Genomic DNA, 18,914 nt, shown 5'->3' on the forward strand with positions numbered 1-18,914 from the left:
TTGCTGTAGCCTTGAGCTCCTGCGTCTGTTGTATCTTGTGTTTATTCCTGCAGTTTGATTCTACGTGTACCGACCCGGCTTGACTTCTGAACCCCTTTGGATATTGACCCCGGCTTACCCTCGAATCTGCGGACCTCTCCAACTCAGATCACGGCTATACGGACTTCCACGATTCTGACCTCTCCAACCCCAGACCACGGCTTAACGGACTTTGACTATTCTGACCTCTCCATTCCAAGACCTTGGAAAGTATCAGGACTAACCCGCTCTCTCCAACCCAGACCCGGATACGTTGACAATCCGCCAATTTTTAAGTAGCAGGTTTTCCATGTACCTGTGCTGGACAGGTCCATTGTGGCCATTCTCCCTCCACTGCAGAGGTTAATGAGAATTTTCACAGGTAGTGTTAGGACCTGCACATACTGGTCATGCCGTGAAATGGCTGCAGGCTATTAACGCTTTGGCCAAAGGGTTTAACTAAATTATCCTTATTCATTAGAATACTAACATTGAAGTATTTAACTATGTATTTTGTCTTATTGGATGTAGGACTGAGTATTTTTGTCTTTTGTTATTTTAGAGAATGTCCTGCATTTACGGTAATTGTATGTTTTTGTAATCCCTTTTTTATAATCAAAGCACTGTTTTTTTTATATATTAAAACATTTAATAAGTGATGCTTTGGGACTGTGAATGAACTGTTGCACGCTCTGGAGAAAGTATATATATTTTCTGACACTTTTTGCTACAACAGATTTTTGTGTGTTAAATTCATGTTTTTTTTTCTTTAATAAACAGGGACCTGAGACCCTGGCAGATATATTATTTTGGTTATACCTTGACATTTGGTATGCAGGCTTACGACGCTTTGGCCAAAGGGTTTAACTAAATAACCAAGTAATTATTATTATTATTGAAGTATTTAAACTTTATACTTATTACCATATATGTTTTGTCAATTGGATGTAGCATTGGGCACCCCTGTCTTTTGTTGTATACATTTGCCACGCCCAGTAGCACTCTTTTTTGACATAAATATATATTCATGATGTGGTGGGTGTAGGAGTTTAAGCTAGCTGGGAATGTGTTAGATATATATTAATGACATATTTTGCATATTTGTTGGGTGAAGGCAGTGGATAGATATGATTAGAATTGAGAAGGGGTTACTATTAACTAATTGAAAGTACCTTGCGCAGGAGAAATGTGAGTTGGCTAGAGTAGCCGTGTGTATTAACCCTGTTTGTATATCTAAGTTAGGGGCTCACTTGTGTGCTGTTCGTGACAGATGGTATATGAGGTGTTTGTGCTGATATGCTGTGTTTAGTTTTCGCCAAACGTGACGCTGTGCATTATGGCCAAACATCTCCACTTTGGTCTCGTCCGTCCAAAGGACATTGTTCCAGAATTCTTGTGGTTTGTTCAGATGCAACTTTGCAAACCTAAGCCGTGCTGCCATGTTCTTTTTAGAGAGAAGAGGCTTTCTCCTGGCAACCCTTCCAAACAAACCCTACTTGTTCAGTCTTTTTCTAATTGTACTGTCATGAACTTTAACATTTAACATGCTAACTGAGGCCTGTAGAGTCTGAGATGTAACTCTTGGGGTTTTTGCAATTTCTCTGAGCATTGCACGGTCTGACCTTGGGGTGAATTTGCTGGGACGTCCACTCCTGGGAAGATTGGCAACTGTCTTGAATGTTTTCCACTTTTGAATAATGTTTGTCACTGTAGAATGATGGACTTTAAATTGTTTGGAAATGGCCTTATAACTCTTCCCAGATTGATGGGCAGCAACAATTCAAAGAGGGTGTACTTTCTTTTTCACACCACTGTATATAACCACCGCCCTAAGCCACGGGGGTGGGTCCGGATGGCAGGGTCGTGAACGTAGCCGGGTCAGGGTTGGAGAGTGGAGAGGGTAGTGGGTACTTGCCTATGATCCGGGGTTGGAGAGCGTAGAATCGTCGAGATCCGTAAGCCGTGGTCGAGGATTGGAGAGCGTAAAATAGTTGTTGTCCGTAATCCGTGGTCGTAGTTCAGGGGAACAAGAAGAGACAGGTCAGGAACAGGCAGGGTCACAAAAGGAATTCGGAATAAACGTAGACAGGTACTCAGGCTGCGAGTGAGCACGGTGCATAGAAAGGTCTATGCTCAGCAATGACCAGAGGGCTGAATGAGATTAAATACAGGGAAGCACCAATCAGGGGGAGAAGGGGGGAGTGGCTCAGCTGTAGGTAGAGTGGTGATAGGTTGAAGCAGGGTGTAGCTCAGGTGTAGCCCACCTGAGATCAATCCAGGCATTATTGTAGGTATTTGTCTCTAAGAGGTGCGCATGCGTGCCGCGCGCGCGACGGGAGTGTGACGCGCTGAGGTGCGCGCGCGGACGGGACCTGCCGCCTGTCTCCAGGAGGCAGGGACGGTGCGCTGTCGGGAAGGGAGCTGATGGAGGAGCGGCGGATGCGGCCGCGTGGACCGCCATGGTAAGGTGAGCGGGAGAGCGTGGGGACAGTAAGTAAGGTCTACAGAGGCCTTCTCCGCTTCCCTGGCACTTAATTTAAGGGCCTTCGGGAAGCGCGCGGGGCCTCTGTAAACCCCGCGCCCCCCGCAGTTAATCTCGCGCGCCCCCCACTTCGAGATGGTGCTCAAATCTTTCAAAAGTAAAAATACCAAAAGAAAAGAGACCAATGGGGACTGTAAAATCAAAACTACCAAATCAAACAACAAAAGTTGGAAAAGTACAACAATCCGTTATTTCATTCCAGATTTCAAAGTAGTGAGAAACAGGTAATCTAAGAGGACTGGTACCAGCAGGGTGTGCGACTGGGGGAGAGCCGGGCCTGGCAGCTGCTGCAGGCCTCTCTCCTGTGCCAGAAGTTGGGTCCACCCGGACATCGGGCCCAACTTCAGCATCCGTGTGCGGAACCGGTGCGGCACCGGAGGCCTGAGTCCAGTGTGTGTTGTGTGTCTGTTGGTATTTTGTGTGTGGTGGGGGTATTGTGTGTGTAGGGGGGTTTATGGGGATATTGTGTGTAGGGGGGTTTGTTGGGGATAGTGTTGGTTTGTGTGGGGGTTATTGTTTGGGGAGGTCTTGTCGGGGTATTGTGTGGGGCGGAGGTTTGTGGGGGTATTGTGTTTGTGGCCAGTGGGTGGTGGGTGGGGTGTTCAGTAATGGATTGAGTGAGAGGAGGGGGGAATTAAGTGATAGCGGAGGGGGGATGTGTGAGAGGGGGGTGTAAGAGAGGTGAAGGTGAGAAGGGAATGGGGGAGAGACAGAGTGTGTCAAGAAGAGAGTGTGTGTTAGTAAGTGGGAGTGAGTGTATGTGCGAAGGAGAGAGTGTGTGTGTGAGAGAGTGAGAGTGTGTGAGGGAGTGAGCTTACAATCTACAGCTTACAATCTATATTTTTTGTGTCTGAAGCACATGCAGATAAAGTGACTTACACAAGGTCACAGGGAGATAAAGTGACTTACACAAGGTCACAGGGAGATAAAGTGACTTACACAAGGTCACAGGGAGATAAAGTGACTTACACAAGGTCACAGGGAGATAAAGTGACTTACACAAGGTCACAGGGAGATAAAGTGACTTACACAAGGTCACAGGGAGATAAAGTGACTTACACAAGGTCACAGGGAGATAAAGTGACTTACACAAGGTCACAGGGAGCTGACACCGGGATTTGAACCAGGTTCCCCTGCTTCACACTCAGTGTCATTTACTCACTGAGCCACTTTAAAGTAGATGGTTTTAATAAATGGTCACTGACTTTTTAACAATGGATGGCCTATTACCTGATGTTTATTCTGTTAGTCATCTATAACACATCTTATGTTGGTGCTTTTTACTCAGAGAGAAGGGGTGACAGAGAAGCAGGAGCGAGAGAGTAGAAGTAGCTAGAGAAGAAAAGTGGAAGAGAATAAGGCGCAAAAGTGGAGTGAGGGAAAAGAAAGAGTTAGAGAAAAATGAGGGAAGGAGCGAGAGGAAAGGTGCTGGAGAGAAGGAGTGGAAGAGTAATGAGAGGAGAGAGAAATAAGGAGTGGGAGAAGGTTGAGGAAAGACAGAATGAGAGGAGTGAGAGAGGATTGAGTGGGAATAATGAGTGAAGGAAGGAGAGAGGAAAGAAGGAGATAGAGGGAAGGAGAAGGAACGAGAGAGAGGAGTGAGAGAAAAGGAGTGAGAGAGGAGTGAAAGATCCCATAACGAGCTATGCACAGATAATGAGGCCGTCTGTAATTAATTCATTCGCGTTGGCCAGAGAAGCGCAGCTCCCCCACCCCTCTCCACCCACACACAAAGCATCCAGTATCCTCCTCGTGCATCGGGGCGGGGGGGGTCAGCTCTCCCCAATCCAGCCTCCTGATCCCCTGTCCCTCACCACAGCAGAGGCCCTGTACAACAGAGCTGACAATCTATACCGGGAAATGTGTAGAACTGGTAATTCAATATCAGAGGGGTCTACAGGGCAGTATGGCGGTGCCGTATCAGAGCTGTGTGTGTGTGGGGTCAGTACAGAAATAGCAGAGTGCAGGATTACGGTGCAGAGACAGAAGGAATAACAGAGGGTGCGGTGAAGGATGGAGCATAGTGACATAGCTGTTTGTGGGGTCAGTATAGGAATAGCAGAGGGTGCGGTGCAGGATGGAGGCATAGTGACATAGCTGTTTGTGGGGTCAGTATAGCAATAGCAGAGAGTGCTGTCAGATTATCAATGTGCTCTTTGAGTCCTGATCACTAATGTAATTAAACCGAGACAAAGTAAACAGAGCAAGGAGCCAAATACCCACCAACCCGGCTGCATACGCTCTATTTATCTCATGTATTACTGTATATACAGCCCTTGCACATCCCGCTCTCCCCTCTTTTCGATCTCTGAGGTTAGTAGAGGGTAAAGTGTGTGCAGGAGAAGAAATTGGACTAAGTACATTGTGGGCAGATGGGGAGCTTGTTTTAGTATAGGATGCTACTGTGTGTGTGCAGAGAAGGAGCTGGGGTGAGTAAGGGATACTGCGTCTGTAGAGAGGGACCTGGGATTAGTAAAAGATACTGGGTGTGCAGAGAGGGATCTGGGGTTAATATAAAATGCTGTGTGTGCAGAGAGGGATCTGGGGTTAATATAACATGCTGTGTGTGCAGAGAGGGATCTGGGGTTAATATAACATGCTCTGTGTGCAGAGAGGGATCTGACATTAGTACAGGATACTGTTTGTGCAGATAGGGAGCTGGGGTAAGTACAGTATGCCTTATGTTGAGAGGCAGAGCAGGGGTTGTTAGTACAGGATACTGTGTGTGTAGAGAGGGAGCTGGGGTTAGTACAGGATACTGTGTGTGTAGAGAGGGAGCTGGGGTTAGTACAGGATACTGTGTGTGTAGAGAGGGAGCTGGGGTTAGTACAGGATACTGACTTTTCACACACACGTGGCAGCCGCACACACAGTCGCTGAGCCAGCACTGACAGCACCACGGGACAAGCCACTACATCACAGCAACCACTTTGCAGTGCCAGGAACAGCCCCCATTAACTCCCTCACTGCCAGAGATATCTAGAGCAAGAACACTCCCCCATTGACTCCTCCACAGCCAGAACATCCCATGAACCTCTTCACTGTCTGAATATGGCACATTAACCCCTTCACTGCCAGAACAACCCATACATTCACCCCTTTGCTGCCAAAACACTTCCCACATTAACCCCTTCACTGACAAAACAGTCCCCCTCAACCCTTCACTGTTAAAACAACCCCCCCCCCCCACATTCCCATTCCCATTCAGTGTCGGAACAACCCCCAATAACCCCTTTACTGCCAGGGACCTGCAGAGCCTGATCCAATCACAAATTTGAAAGTACACTATTTTATTTATTCACTCACTCTCACACATATAATATGGCACTCTATAGCACTACTTAATTGTTAAATATATATATATATATATATATATATATATATCAAATGGAAATATAACTGTATGCTCATTTGCATGTCTTAGGCCTCGGCCATGTTTACTGCTTGCTGGCGGAAGCGTGCTGACGCGTGCTCCCGCTCAGCACTGAGCCCCTACAGCCGCAATTAGAGCGGCTTTAGTAAGGGCTCACCTGCGCTTCCGCGCGCTTGCGGAAGCGCAGGTCTTAGGGGAATTTAAAATTCCCGCGCTTGCCGGCGAGACAGGCCGGTCACGTGAGCGGTTCGCCCAATGAGGGCGAACCAGCTCCGTGACGTCACTGGCCCGCCCCTGGCCAGTGACGCGCCCGCCCCCTGACGGTCTGTCCCCCTTCTGCCCGATCCCTGTCCCCCTTCTGCCCCGATCCCTGCCCCCCTTCTGCCCCGATCCCTGTCCCCCTTCTGCCCGATCCCTGTCCCCCTTCTGCCCGATCCCTGTCCCCCTTCTGCCCGATCCCTGTCCCCCTTCTGCCCCGATCCATGTCTCCCTTCTGCCCCGATCCATGTCTCCTGTGTGTGTGTGTGTATGCATGTGTGTGTGTGTGTGTGTGTGTATGCATGTGTGTATGTGTATGCATGTGTGTGCCTTTGTGTGTGTGTGTGTGTATGTATATGTGTGTGCATGTGTGTATGTGTGTGTGTATGTGTATGCATATGTGTGTGTGTATGCATGTGTGTGTGTGTATGCATGTGTGTGTGTGTGTATGCATGTGTGTGTATGTGTGTGTGTGTATGTGTATGCATGTGTATGTGTATGCGTGTGTGCGTGCGCGTGCGTGAATATATTTATCAAAGTTGCACAATGTTAATAAATAATTTATTCTCACAACATGTCTTTTTTTTACATTTTTTAAATATTATATAATATACACACACACACACACACACACACACACACACACACACACACACACACACACACACACACACACACACACACACACACACACACACGTTCCCCATTGACACACACACTGACAGCTACCAAGTGACACACACACACAGTGATACCCGCCTCCCAAGCGCTTGCTGTCTCCTCTGTCAGGACAGCAAAAAGCTCCTGGTAGAGCGAGCGGCAGCAAGCGAGAGCGAGCAGCAGCACCTAAGCGCTTACTATGTCCCAGGCCTTAGGCAGGTCTGCAACCCCACCTTTCATTATTATCACCCAGCACACAGCACTTCCACTGCAGCAAGGGATTCTGAGAAATGACATGCAAATGAGCACACAGAGCCACTTTTTGCTTCAAAACCATTTTAAACATGGTTCCCTATAGGCTTAAGCTTGCTGCATGGTCACAGCTTTAAGCACAGCCAGGGTTAAGATCCATAGCCAGTAAACCCACCCACAGACAGCTGTTTCAACTTTAATGGGTCTCATCAGTGTGGGGTTAGTTACACTGGCTATGCAAAGCTGAAGCAATGAGGATGGGTTTTACCATACTTAGTTAAGTTATGGTGAGTAAAAAAAGTGACAAAAACCCTCCACAGCAAAGCATATAGCAAATGGAAATATTACTGTATGCTCATTTGCATGTTAGACAGGTCTGCAACCCCACCTTTCACCATTATCACCCAGCACACAGCACTTCCACTGCAGCAAGGGATTCTGGGAAATGCATACACACACAGTTATGTCTGGAAATAATTGGACACTGACATAATTTTGGCTCTGTACGCCACCACAATGGATTTGAAATGAAACAACCGAGATGCAATAGAAGTGCAGACTTTCAACTTTAATTCAAGGGGTTGAACAAAAATATGGTATGAAACGTTTAGGAATTGCAACCATTTTCATACACGGTCCCCTTATTTCAGGGGCTCAAATGTACAGTAATTGGACAAATTAACACAATCATAAATAAAATGTTCATTTTTAATACTTTGTCGAGAATCCTTTGCAGGCAATGACTGCTTAAAGTCTGGAACGCATGGACATCTCCAAACGCTGGGTTTCCCCCTTTGTGATGCTTTGCCAGGCCTTTACTGCAGCTGTCTTCAGTTGTTGTTTGTTCGTGGGTCTTTCTACCTTAAGTTTTGTCTTCAGCAAGTGAAATGCATGCTCGATCGGGTTGAGATCTGGTGATTGACTCGTCCATTGCAGAATATTCCACTTCTTTGCCATAAAAAACTCCTGGGTTGCTTTCGCAGTATGTTTTGGGTCATTGTCCATCTGTAAAGTGAAGCGCCGTCCGATCAACTTCGCTGAATTTGGCTGAATCTGAGCAGACAATATATCCCTATACACTTCAGAATTCATCCGGTTGCTTCTGTCTTCTGTCACATCATCAATAAACACTAGTGACTCAGTGCCACTGTAAGCCATGCATGCCCATGCCATCACACTGCCTCCACCGTGTTTTACAGATGATGTGGTAGGCTTCGTTTCATGAGCCGTTCCAAGCCTTCTCCATACTTTTTTCTTCCCATCATTCTGGTACAGGTTGATCTTAGTTTCATCTGTCCAAAGAATGCTGTTCCAGAACTGGGCTGGCTTTTTAAGATATTGTTTGGCAAAGTCTAATCTGGCCTTTCTATTCTTGGGCTTATGAATGGTTTGCACCTTGTGGTGAACCCTCTGTATTTGCTCTCGTGAAGTCTTCTCTTTATGGTAGACTTGGATAATGATATGCCTACCTCCTGGAGAGTGTTCTTCATTTGGCTGGATGTTGTGAAAGGGTTTTTCTTTACCATGGAAAGGATCCTACGATCATCCACCACTGTTGTCTTCCATCGACGTCCAGGCCTTTTTGTGTTGTAGAGCTCACCAGTGCACTCTTTTTTTCTCAGAATGTACCAAACTGTTTATTTGGCCACTCCTAATGTTCCTGCTATCTCTCTGATGGATTTTCTTTTTTTTGCAGCCTAAGGATGCCCTGTTTCACTTGCATTGAGAGCTCCTTTGACCACATGTTGTGGGTTCACAGCAACAGCTTCCAAATGCGAATGCCACACCTGGAATCAACTCCAGAACTTGTACCTGCTTAATTGATGATGAAATAACGAAGGAATAGCCCACACCTGTCCTTGAAACAGCTTTTGAGTCAATTGTCCAATTACTTGAAAAAGAGGGGGCTACATATTAAATTGATGTACAGTAATTCCTAAACCCTTCCTCCAATTTGGATGTGAATACCCTCAAATTAAAGCTGATAGACTGCACTTTAAGCCCATATTCATTATTTAACTGTAACTTGAATTTATTTTGGTTCACAGCCGAAATAACAAAACTTGTATCAGTGTCCAATTATTTCCGGACCTAACTGTGTGTATGTATATATATATATATATTTATATATATATATATATATATATTATGTGTGTATGTATATATATATATATATATAGGAATTCCTTACCAGGCAGACCGGTGAATCCAAGACCACGCAGCAAGAAAAAAAGACAGCACTCAGTATAAATATCAAAAGATGTATTGAAGACAATACCGAAACGTCAGTTGTATGTGCTTGTCTTCAATACATCTTTTGATATTTATACTGAGTGCTGTCTTTTTTCTTGCTGCGTGGTTTTGGATTCACCAGTCTGCCTGGTAAGGAATTCCTATTTTTATTCATTGCTTTATGGGACTAGCACCTATCTTCAACATTTCTGCGAGTGCCATCTGACTCTGTATAATATATATATATATATATATATATATATATATATATATATATATATATATATATATATATATATATATATATATATATATATATACACACACACACACACACAGTGGTTGACAAATCACCAAAAAATCTACTCGCCACACAAAAAAATCTACTCGCCACCTAGTACCAAACGTGTGCTGCTTGGGCCAATATTTACTCGCCCGGGGGTTAAATCCACTCGCCCGGGGCGAGCAAATGTATAGGTTTGTCGAACACTGTATATATATATATATATATATATATATATATATATATATATATATATATATAACATGTAGCCCTGTTTCCCCCCTTCTCTGGGAGATTTTACAGTCTACGCTATTTGTGTGGTGCACTACCTGTAGGGAGCAGGAGATCTTGAGCTGTCTGCGTTGTTGTTGAGACCAGGACAGGCTTTTATGTTCAATTACGGTAGTTCTTCTCTGGTACTTAGCGCCTCCAGCTGTAATGGGACCCATGGTGCTCCGGATATCAGCCCCCTCAATGGCATCCTTCTCCCCCCTGTCCAATGACTGACACTCAGACAGGGGAATATAGTAGAACCAGGATCCTTTATTAACAGCATGGTATACAGCCACTGCAACTCTTTCTACAGTGCTGTACGGTCTTTGAAGTCCCAGACTTCTAAAGGGTGCCTAACCCGATAGTAGGGGCAATGAGTCTTGGTGTTCCCCAGGCGCAGGCCTGGTGTGGACCAGCTCATCTTTGCAATAGGAGAGACTGACAGCCCCTGCTCTCTTCTTTCTCTCTAGAGCAAGACTGAAGACTAAATTTGGATACTCCCCTGATTAGGGTTCAGAGGGGGCGGGTTCAGGGTCTAGACCTATACTGATAGGCTTACCCTGGTCATAAATCACCACCTCACCTCTGTCCATCACAGAGGAGTCTGCAGAGGGGACAAAATCCCACTGATTAACCTGTTAATGCCCTGAACTTATTAAGGACTTACATAGTAGGGGGAAAGACAGGTAGAATAGACTTACCATGTTACACACACATATATATATATATATATATATGTATATATATATATATATATATACACAGTATATATATACACACATACATACACACACACACACACGTTTAGGGTGGTAGCCAGCTTAGCTACCCACCCAGTTAGAAAGGGCTGGAGTAGAGGTTTAGTTATTCACCAAAGTGGAGTAGGCCTTTATTTTGTTTATTTTTGTACATTTTGCATTGTTAAAGGAACAGGCGCAATAAAGTCAAGATATAATTTCACCCCTAATCGGTCTCCACTAAATGTACCTCTGCACACATCTCTTACAGGGATATTACTGTGTATGTATTGTGGGGGGTGGGCGAGGGGGGGTGAGTATTGTGTGGGATAGTTATTGTGGGGGTGGATTATGGTATAAGTATTGGGGCAGAATTGTGTGTGTGTGTGTGTGTGTGTGTGACCAGGGGGGAGGATGAAATGAGTGTGAGTGGGGGGGGGGGATTGACGGAGGAGTAATTGAGTGATAGTGGGAGGTGGGGTGGGTTTGTGGTGCAAGGGGGTATGAGGAAGAGAGTGGTAAATGCGTGACAGCGGGGGGGGAATACATGGAGAGAGGAGGGTGAGAGCGAGGAGATTGGAAGGAAGGGAGAGGGCCCGCAAGACTGCCGACACATGGGAGGGGGGAGGGGTGCAGATGAAACTGTAGTTCTGCGCCCCGGAAAATCTGTCGGCAGCCCTGTTTACCACACACACAAAATCCTGCTAAATAGTCACAGTTGGAGGGTTTGTGGATCTGGGCCTCAGTCTGTTGTGTGATTATAGGGGTAATACAGGTTCAGGGACCTGCCGGGGATTTTCATGTGTTCTTTATCATTGCAGCAATCTTCTTCAGCTATAAAAGAATAGGATGAATGGAGCTCCCTCTGCTGTTCATATGGCGAGTAGCAGGGGGAGTAAGAAGAGGAAACTGCGTTCAGAGGCAGAGCTGGGGCTAGCACAGGACTCTGCGTGTGTGCTGGGGGCTAGCACAGGACTCTGCGTGTGTGCTGGGGGTTAGCACAGGACTCTGCGTGTGTGCTGGGGGTTAGTACAGGATACTGCGTTCAGAGGTGGAGCTGGGGCTAGCACAGGACTCTGCGTGTGTGCTGGGGGCTAGCACAGGGCGCTGCGTGTGTGCTGGGGGTTAGTACAGGATACTGCGTTCAGAGGTGGAGCTGGGGCTAGCACAGGACTCTGCGTGTGTGCTGGGGGTTAGTACAGGATACTGCGTTCAGAGGCAGAGCTGGGGCTAGCACAGGACTCTGCGTGTGTGCTGGGGGTTAGTACAGGATACTGCGTTCAGAGGCAGAGCTGGGGCTAGCACAGGACTCTGCGTGTGTGCTGGGGGTTAGCACAGGATACTGCGTTCAGAGGCAGAGCTGGGGCTAGCACAGGACTCTGCGTGTGTGCTGGGGGTTAGCACAGGATACTGCGTTCAGAGGCAGAGCTGGGGCTAGCACAGGACTCTGCGTGTGTGCTGGGGGTTAGTACAGGATACTGCGTTCAGAGGCAGAGCTGGGGCTAGCACAGGACTCTGCGTGTGTGCTGGGGGTTAGCACAGGATACTGCGTTCAGAGGCAGAGCTGGGGCTAGCACAGGACTCTGCGTGTGTGCTGGGGGCTAGCACAGGGCGCTGCGTGTGTGCTGGGGGTTAGTACAGGATACTGCGTTCAGAGGTGGAGCTGGGGCTAGCACAGGACTCTGCGTGTGTGCTGGGGGTTAGTACAGGATACTGCGTTCAGAGGTGGAGCTGGGGCTAGCACAGGACTCTGCGTGTGTGCTGGGGGTTAGCACAGGACTCTGCGTGTGTGCTGGGGGCTAGCACAGGACTCTGCGTGTGTGCTGGGGGTTAGCACAGGACTCTGCGTGTGTGCTGGGGGTTAGCACAGGACTCTGCGTGTGTGCTGGGGGCTAGCACAGGACTCTGCGTGTGTGCTGGGGGCTAGCACAGGGCGCTGCGTGTGTGCTGGGGGTTAGTACAGGATACTGTGTTCAACACCTTTAGAAAAAGCTTGCGAACAATATCAAACCAAAAACACAGAGACCCAAACAATACAGAACTACGAATAAGGTACCACCAACACCTGAAGCACTACAGGCACACACTAAAAAAAAAAAAAAAACACACATTGCCAAAAAATGAGAAAGAATTGAAGAATCATTGGATGAAAATACTTTTTGGCAAACCTGGAAACATCTGGATACAAAACCGAATAACAGACACCTGGCCATTCAGAATGGCAACATGTGGAAAAAACTACTTTGAAGACCTTTACCAAGAAATCCCAGAAGAAAACCTGACACGAGACCAAAAACAAATCCTCACCAAACAAACATCACTGGAGAACATTAAAAAAGATAACCAAAACCCCCTGGACATACCAATCACAATCCAGGAAATAAAATTTCAAAAAATAATAAAAACCAAGAAAGCCAGTGGACCAGATGGCATTCTACCTGAGATGCTGAAGTATAGCAATCCATCTATACAAGCTCTACAGAAAATGTTCAACCTGGTCCTTACTACTGGCTACTTCCCTGAACTGTGGAACGAAGGACTGATAACCCCTTTCCACAAGAAAGGACACAGGCTGGACCCATCCAATTACAGCGGCATCTGTGTCAGCAGCATCCTGGGGAAACTGCTAAACAGCATCTTGAACAGCAGAATCCGCACCTTCCTGACAGAGCAGAGTAGAGTGTACTGAGTAAGAGCCAGACAGGCTTCCTGCCAAATCACCGCACCACGGATCACATCTCCACCCTACAAAGCCTGATCAATAAACATGTCCACAACACCAACAAGGGCAAAATCTTTGCTTGCTTTATGGACTTTAAAAAAGCCTTCGACTCCATCTGGCATCCAAGTCTATTGCTGAAAATACAAGAGAGTGGAATTGGAAGGGGGGAGGGGAAAGAACACATGACACCATCAAAAGTACAGTATGTACTCTGAAAACAAAAGCTGTGTGAACGTTAATAACAAAAGGAAAGACTTCTTCCATCAAGGCCGTGGAGTTAGACAGGGCTGCAACCCGAGTCCCACACTTTTTAACATATACATAAATGAGCTTGCAGCAGCCCTAGAATCCTCCTCAGCACCTGGGCTCAACTTGGCTGGAACAAAAGATTAAGGGCCTCATGCAGTAAAGTCCGATAGAAATAAATCGCCACGATTTTTAAATCCCCATTTCTGACAGCGTTGCTATCACAGTATGCAGAAAGCCCCGAACACCAGTGATAGCAACATTTGCACACATGGCGAGTAGCCGGCAACGAAATGATCGGCCCTCTGAAAAGGGCTCACCCATCGAGTTGATTCTGCTACAGAGAGAGAGAGAGACGCCTCTCGGCTGCACAAATCTCGACCGAAATAAAAAAAAAATGTAATTGAAATTGTATTACTAGTGTAGATGAGTAGGGGGTCCCGGTCACGTGGCATTTACATACATAGGAGATAACGGCACCCCATAACGGGGCCTGTATCTCAGGAAGCTGGGGGTCCCCGGACCTGAAATCAACACGGTTCTGCTCCGGAGACCCCCTGCTCATCTACACTAGTAATAACATTTAAATTAAAATATGTAGTAAGCACCAATACACAACCCACCCCCTGTGCCCCCACATAAACCATTATTTATTTATTTGAACACACGATTGATAACATAGGCTGGCGGGAGTCCCCGGGTGTTCTCCATGGGCGTCCGGGGGTCCTCGGGTGGTGCACGTGGGTCCCTGCTGACCTGTGGTACCATTTGTGTTGTAAAAAAAAATTAAGATGGCCTACATTTCAATAAATACACCACCACCTGCCCCCAAACACATATAGTACAGTAATGTGCAAAATAACTATGGGCATGATAAGATACTATTGCAGTCAATGGTCACCCTAATACAAAAGCATGAATGTCCAAAATACACAATAATTAAACATATACAACAAGAACCTAAACCTCCAAAATTAAAAATTAAAAGCACTAGCCAACCAATCAATTACCTAAATAAAACCACTAGCCAATCACTTCAAGAAATAAAACCACTAGGCATTCAATAAAATCATTAAAACCACTAGGCAATCAATTACATACATCATACCACTAGCCAAACAATACATTTAATACATAAAAGCATATGGAGAGTTTGTTACTGTTTGTTTTTTTGTTTTTATGTAGCCCAATAAATTAGTTTTTAACCCCTCTTGCTGGTGAGTTCTTACCTTTTTTTTTCCTGGAGCGGATGGACCACGGATCCTTTCCCTTCTCTAATACATAAAAGCAGTAAGCAACACAACAATTAATTAATACAACCACTAGGCAACACATAAATGAAAACCAGTAGCCAACAAAATACATAATTTAATAAAAACGATAACCATCTATCTGTCTCCCAAAAAAATGCACAAGCCATCACAATTCAAAACAATTTAATAGTAAACAATAAACAGAAATAGAGAATATAACAGTCAATAGAAGAAAGGCATTTGGCCAAAAATGCATTGGCTACCACTGTATTCATCTGTACCCTAAACAGGCACAGATTAATACATTAGCAGTCAATGGGCAATGAAAAACATTAAAAAAAAAAATCCAATCAAAAAACCTGTAAAAATAAAAGTACATAAATTCAATATTTCTCTAACCTTCAGAAGCGTTGGCCCCGAATCCTTTGGAATCAGCAAGCTCTCGTACCGTGACGTCATGAAACTCAATCCAACGCCATCCACCGTGAAAATCCGGAACAGGTAACCAAATTCTTCTTTCTTTAATCTTCTCTCATCTTCTTTCTTCATCTGTGATTATTTCTTTATTTTCTTAATCTTCTGCCTTCATCTGTTAATCCAATAACCCCAGGTTAAATCCACGATGTTGACCCGTCGGCTTCTAGAGCTCAAATGAGACGTCACGGCCTTAAATATGGCCTGTGACGTCACATTTGGGTGGCAAATGGTTCACACGCCATCTGATTGGATGTGAAAACCATGTGCCCTTTTTATTAATGTGACATAGCTTATCGCTGCTTACTACATAGGCCCCTAAGTCTCTACTATACGCAAACGATCTTCTCCTGCTGTCTCCAACAGAACAAGGGTTCCAACAGAAACTGCCAATACTAGAAAAATTCAGCCAGACCTGAGCACTCTCTGTGTACCTAGAAAAAAACTGAATAATTGTATTCCAGAAAAAATCACCCTACCTACTGAAGGTAAAAGACCCAAAGCAGAGACAGACCTTGGGCCAGTACAGAATGAGTGCCCAAAGGCTGGAAATAGAAACAGGCAGACACAGACAGAACTGGATGCCCCAGGAGATGAGACTGTGCCAACGATGTGAGCTAGGATTGGTAGAAGATGAAACACACTTCCTGCTGCGTTGCACGTGTAGCCATCGCTGGTTCTGGCTACCCGTCTGCCCCTCCCTGACACGTAAGTCCTGGTGGTTGCAGGCAGTCTCGGGCCCAATCTTGGGTTTACCCCCCACAAGCAGCTTCCCTGAGTGACGGGTGGAGGCGGGGCATTGTCTGTGTGCTGCCCAATCCTGGGTTCAGACCTTGTTCCCTCCCCTTTGTACTAGGGAAGAGGCAACCCTAAATTTAGTCAGTCAGTGAGTACTCTAGCTATGGAGTGAGTACTCAGAGTTGCTGTCTCGCCCTCCGGGGTGGGACTATATGATCAGTCCCATGAGGGGACTGTGAAATAGCAAAGGAGGAGGCAAGGCCTCAATCATATTATCTACTACAGGGACCATCCAGAGGTCTGGGACCTTAGAAAGAAAACTATATTCTCTGTATTAATATGCTGTGTGCTGTGGATGCTAAATAAAGATGCCACTGTTTCAATATACTCCTGGCCTGAGTCTGCAGTCAATCAGGGGGAGTATGGACTGGTTCTACCATAAGGACTGCCTTCAGCAAAGCTGGAGCCTGTGGCAGATGGAGGCGCTAGCACCCGGAGAACGAATCAAGCATCTACATCAAAAGCCTGTCCTGTTTCCCCAATAACATTGGCGGAACCTCAACTCTCCTGCAAGCCAACAGGTATCATGCACCATTACACACTGGGTAGCAGGCAGATCACCTATAGGGTGGGGGAAGCAGCACTACACAAACAATACTCTGAAGTGAGGAGTGCCCACCTAGGAAACTCACAGCTCTTATTCAGAACTTTAATAATATAGAAGAGAACCAAAAAATAGCGATCCTCCTGGGGGAAGATGAATCCACAGCAGAACTGGCTGTACACTATATCAGCACCTGCCGCAGGCTGAGAGATGCCCACTAACCCCCACATCCCATGGTGTAACTTACCCATGTACCGTGCAATTATTATACCCTACCACCTATAATTCATGTACTGTGTAACCATTATACCATACCCCCTATTATTCATGTACTGTGTAATCATTGTACCCCACCCCCTATTATTCATGTACTGTGTAATCATTGTACCCCACCCCGTTATTCATGTACAGTGTAACCATTATACCCTACCCCCTATTATTCATGTACTGTGTAACCATTATACCCCACCCCGTTATTCATGTACTGTGTAACCATTATACCCTACCCCCTATTATTCATGTACTGTGTAACCATTATACCTTACCCCGTTATTCATGTACTGTGTAACCATTATACCCTACCCCCTATTATTCATGTACAGTGTAACCATTATACCCTACCCCCTATTATTCATGTACTGTGTAACCATTATACCCCACCCCGTTATTCATGTACTGTGTAACCATTATACCCTACCCCCTATTATTCAAGTACTGTGTAATCATTGTACCCCACCCCCTATTATTCAAGTACTGTGTAATCATTGTACCCCACCCCCTATTATTCAAGTACTGTGTAATCATTGTACCCCACCCCCTCTTATTCATGCTTTGGCAATACTGAAATGTTCTTTCGTCGTGCCAATAAAGCTTATTTGATTTGATTTGTGTGAAGGGCGGAGCTGCTATGTCTGTAGAGGAGGAGTTAAGTTTAGTACTGTACAGGATATGGTGTGTAAAGGAGATGCGATTAGTACAGTATACTGTGTAGGTGGATTTAGGTTAGCATAGGATACTATGTGTATGGAAGGGGGTGTACAGAGTAGTATAGGATACTATGTGTATGGAAGGGGGTGTACAGAGTAGTATAGGATACTATGTGTATGGAAGGGGGTGTACAGAGTAGTATAGGATACTATGTGTATGGAAGGGGGTGTACAGAGTAGTATAGGATACTATGTGTATGGAAGGGGGTGTACAGAGTAGTATAGGATACTATGTGTATGGAAGGGGGTGTACAGAGTAGTATAGGATACTATGTGTATGGAAGGGGGTGTACAGAGTAGTATAGGATACTATGTGTATGGAAGGGGTGTACAGAGTAGTATAGGATACTATGTGTATGGAAGGGGTGTACAGAGTAGTATAGGATACTATGTGTATGGAAGGGGTGTACAGAGTAGTATAGGATACTATGTGTATGGAAGGGGGTGTACAGAGTAGTATAGGATACTATGTGTGTAGAGCCGTTGAGATTAATTGATCTCCAGCCTGTATATGTGCTGTATACAGGGTCAGGAAGTATAGGGTTAACCTTTGCTCCTGACCCCTCATGTGCTGTATACAGGGTGGGCTGGGGGGTCCGGACAGGATGCAGCTTTATCCTGTGTGGGATTTTCAGGACGTGTCCTCATACTGTAACAGGAATAAAACCAACATTTCTCCCTTGGGGACCTGACCACGTACAATAGCCCTAACAATCCCATAGAGCAGTGATTTCCAACTCCAGTCCTGAAGTACCCTAACAGGTCAGGTTATAAGGATATCCCTGCTTCAGCACAGGAGGCTCAATCAAAATAACTGAGCCACTGATTGAGACAACTGTGCTGAATTAGAGAGAGCCTGAAAACCTGACCTGTTGGGGGTACTTAAGGACTGGAGTTGGGAATCACTGCCATAGACATAGAGGATCCCACAGACCCTGACATTAACTAGTCCCAAACACAGACACAGCAGGAGGAGAGAGTAGAATGCAGTGTTAGGGCAGGAGAGGGGAGCACAGGATGTAGTGTTGGGAGAGGAGAGAGTAGAATGCAGTGTTAGGGCAGGAGAGGGGAGCACAGGATGTAGTGTTGGGAGAGGAGAGAGCAGAGTGCAGTGTTAGGGGAGAAGACTGGAGGATAGGAGCAGAGGAAGAGGAGACCACAGGGTACCAGTGGTAGTAGAGGAGAGGGGAGCACAAGGTGCAGTGTTGGGAGAGGGGAGTGTGGTGTACAGTGTAGGCAAAGGGGAGCACAGAACGCAGGGTT

Source organism: Ascaphus truei, chromosome 9 (assembly GCF_040206685.1).
Source record: "Ascaphus truei isolate aAscTru1 chromosome 9, aAscTru1.hap1, whole genome shotgun sequence".
NCBI classification, from domain to species: Eukaryota; Metazoa; Chordata; class Amphibia; order Anura; family Ascaphidae; genus Ascaphus; species Ascaphus truei.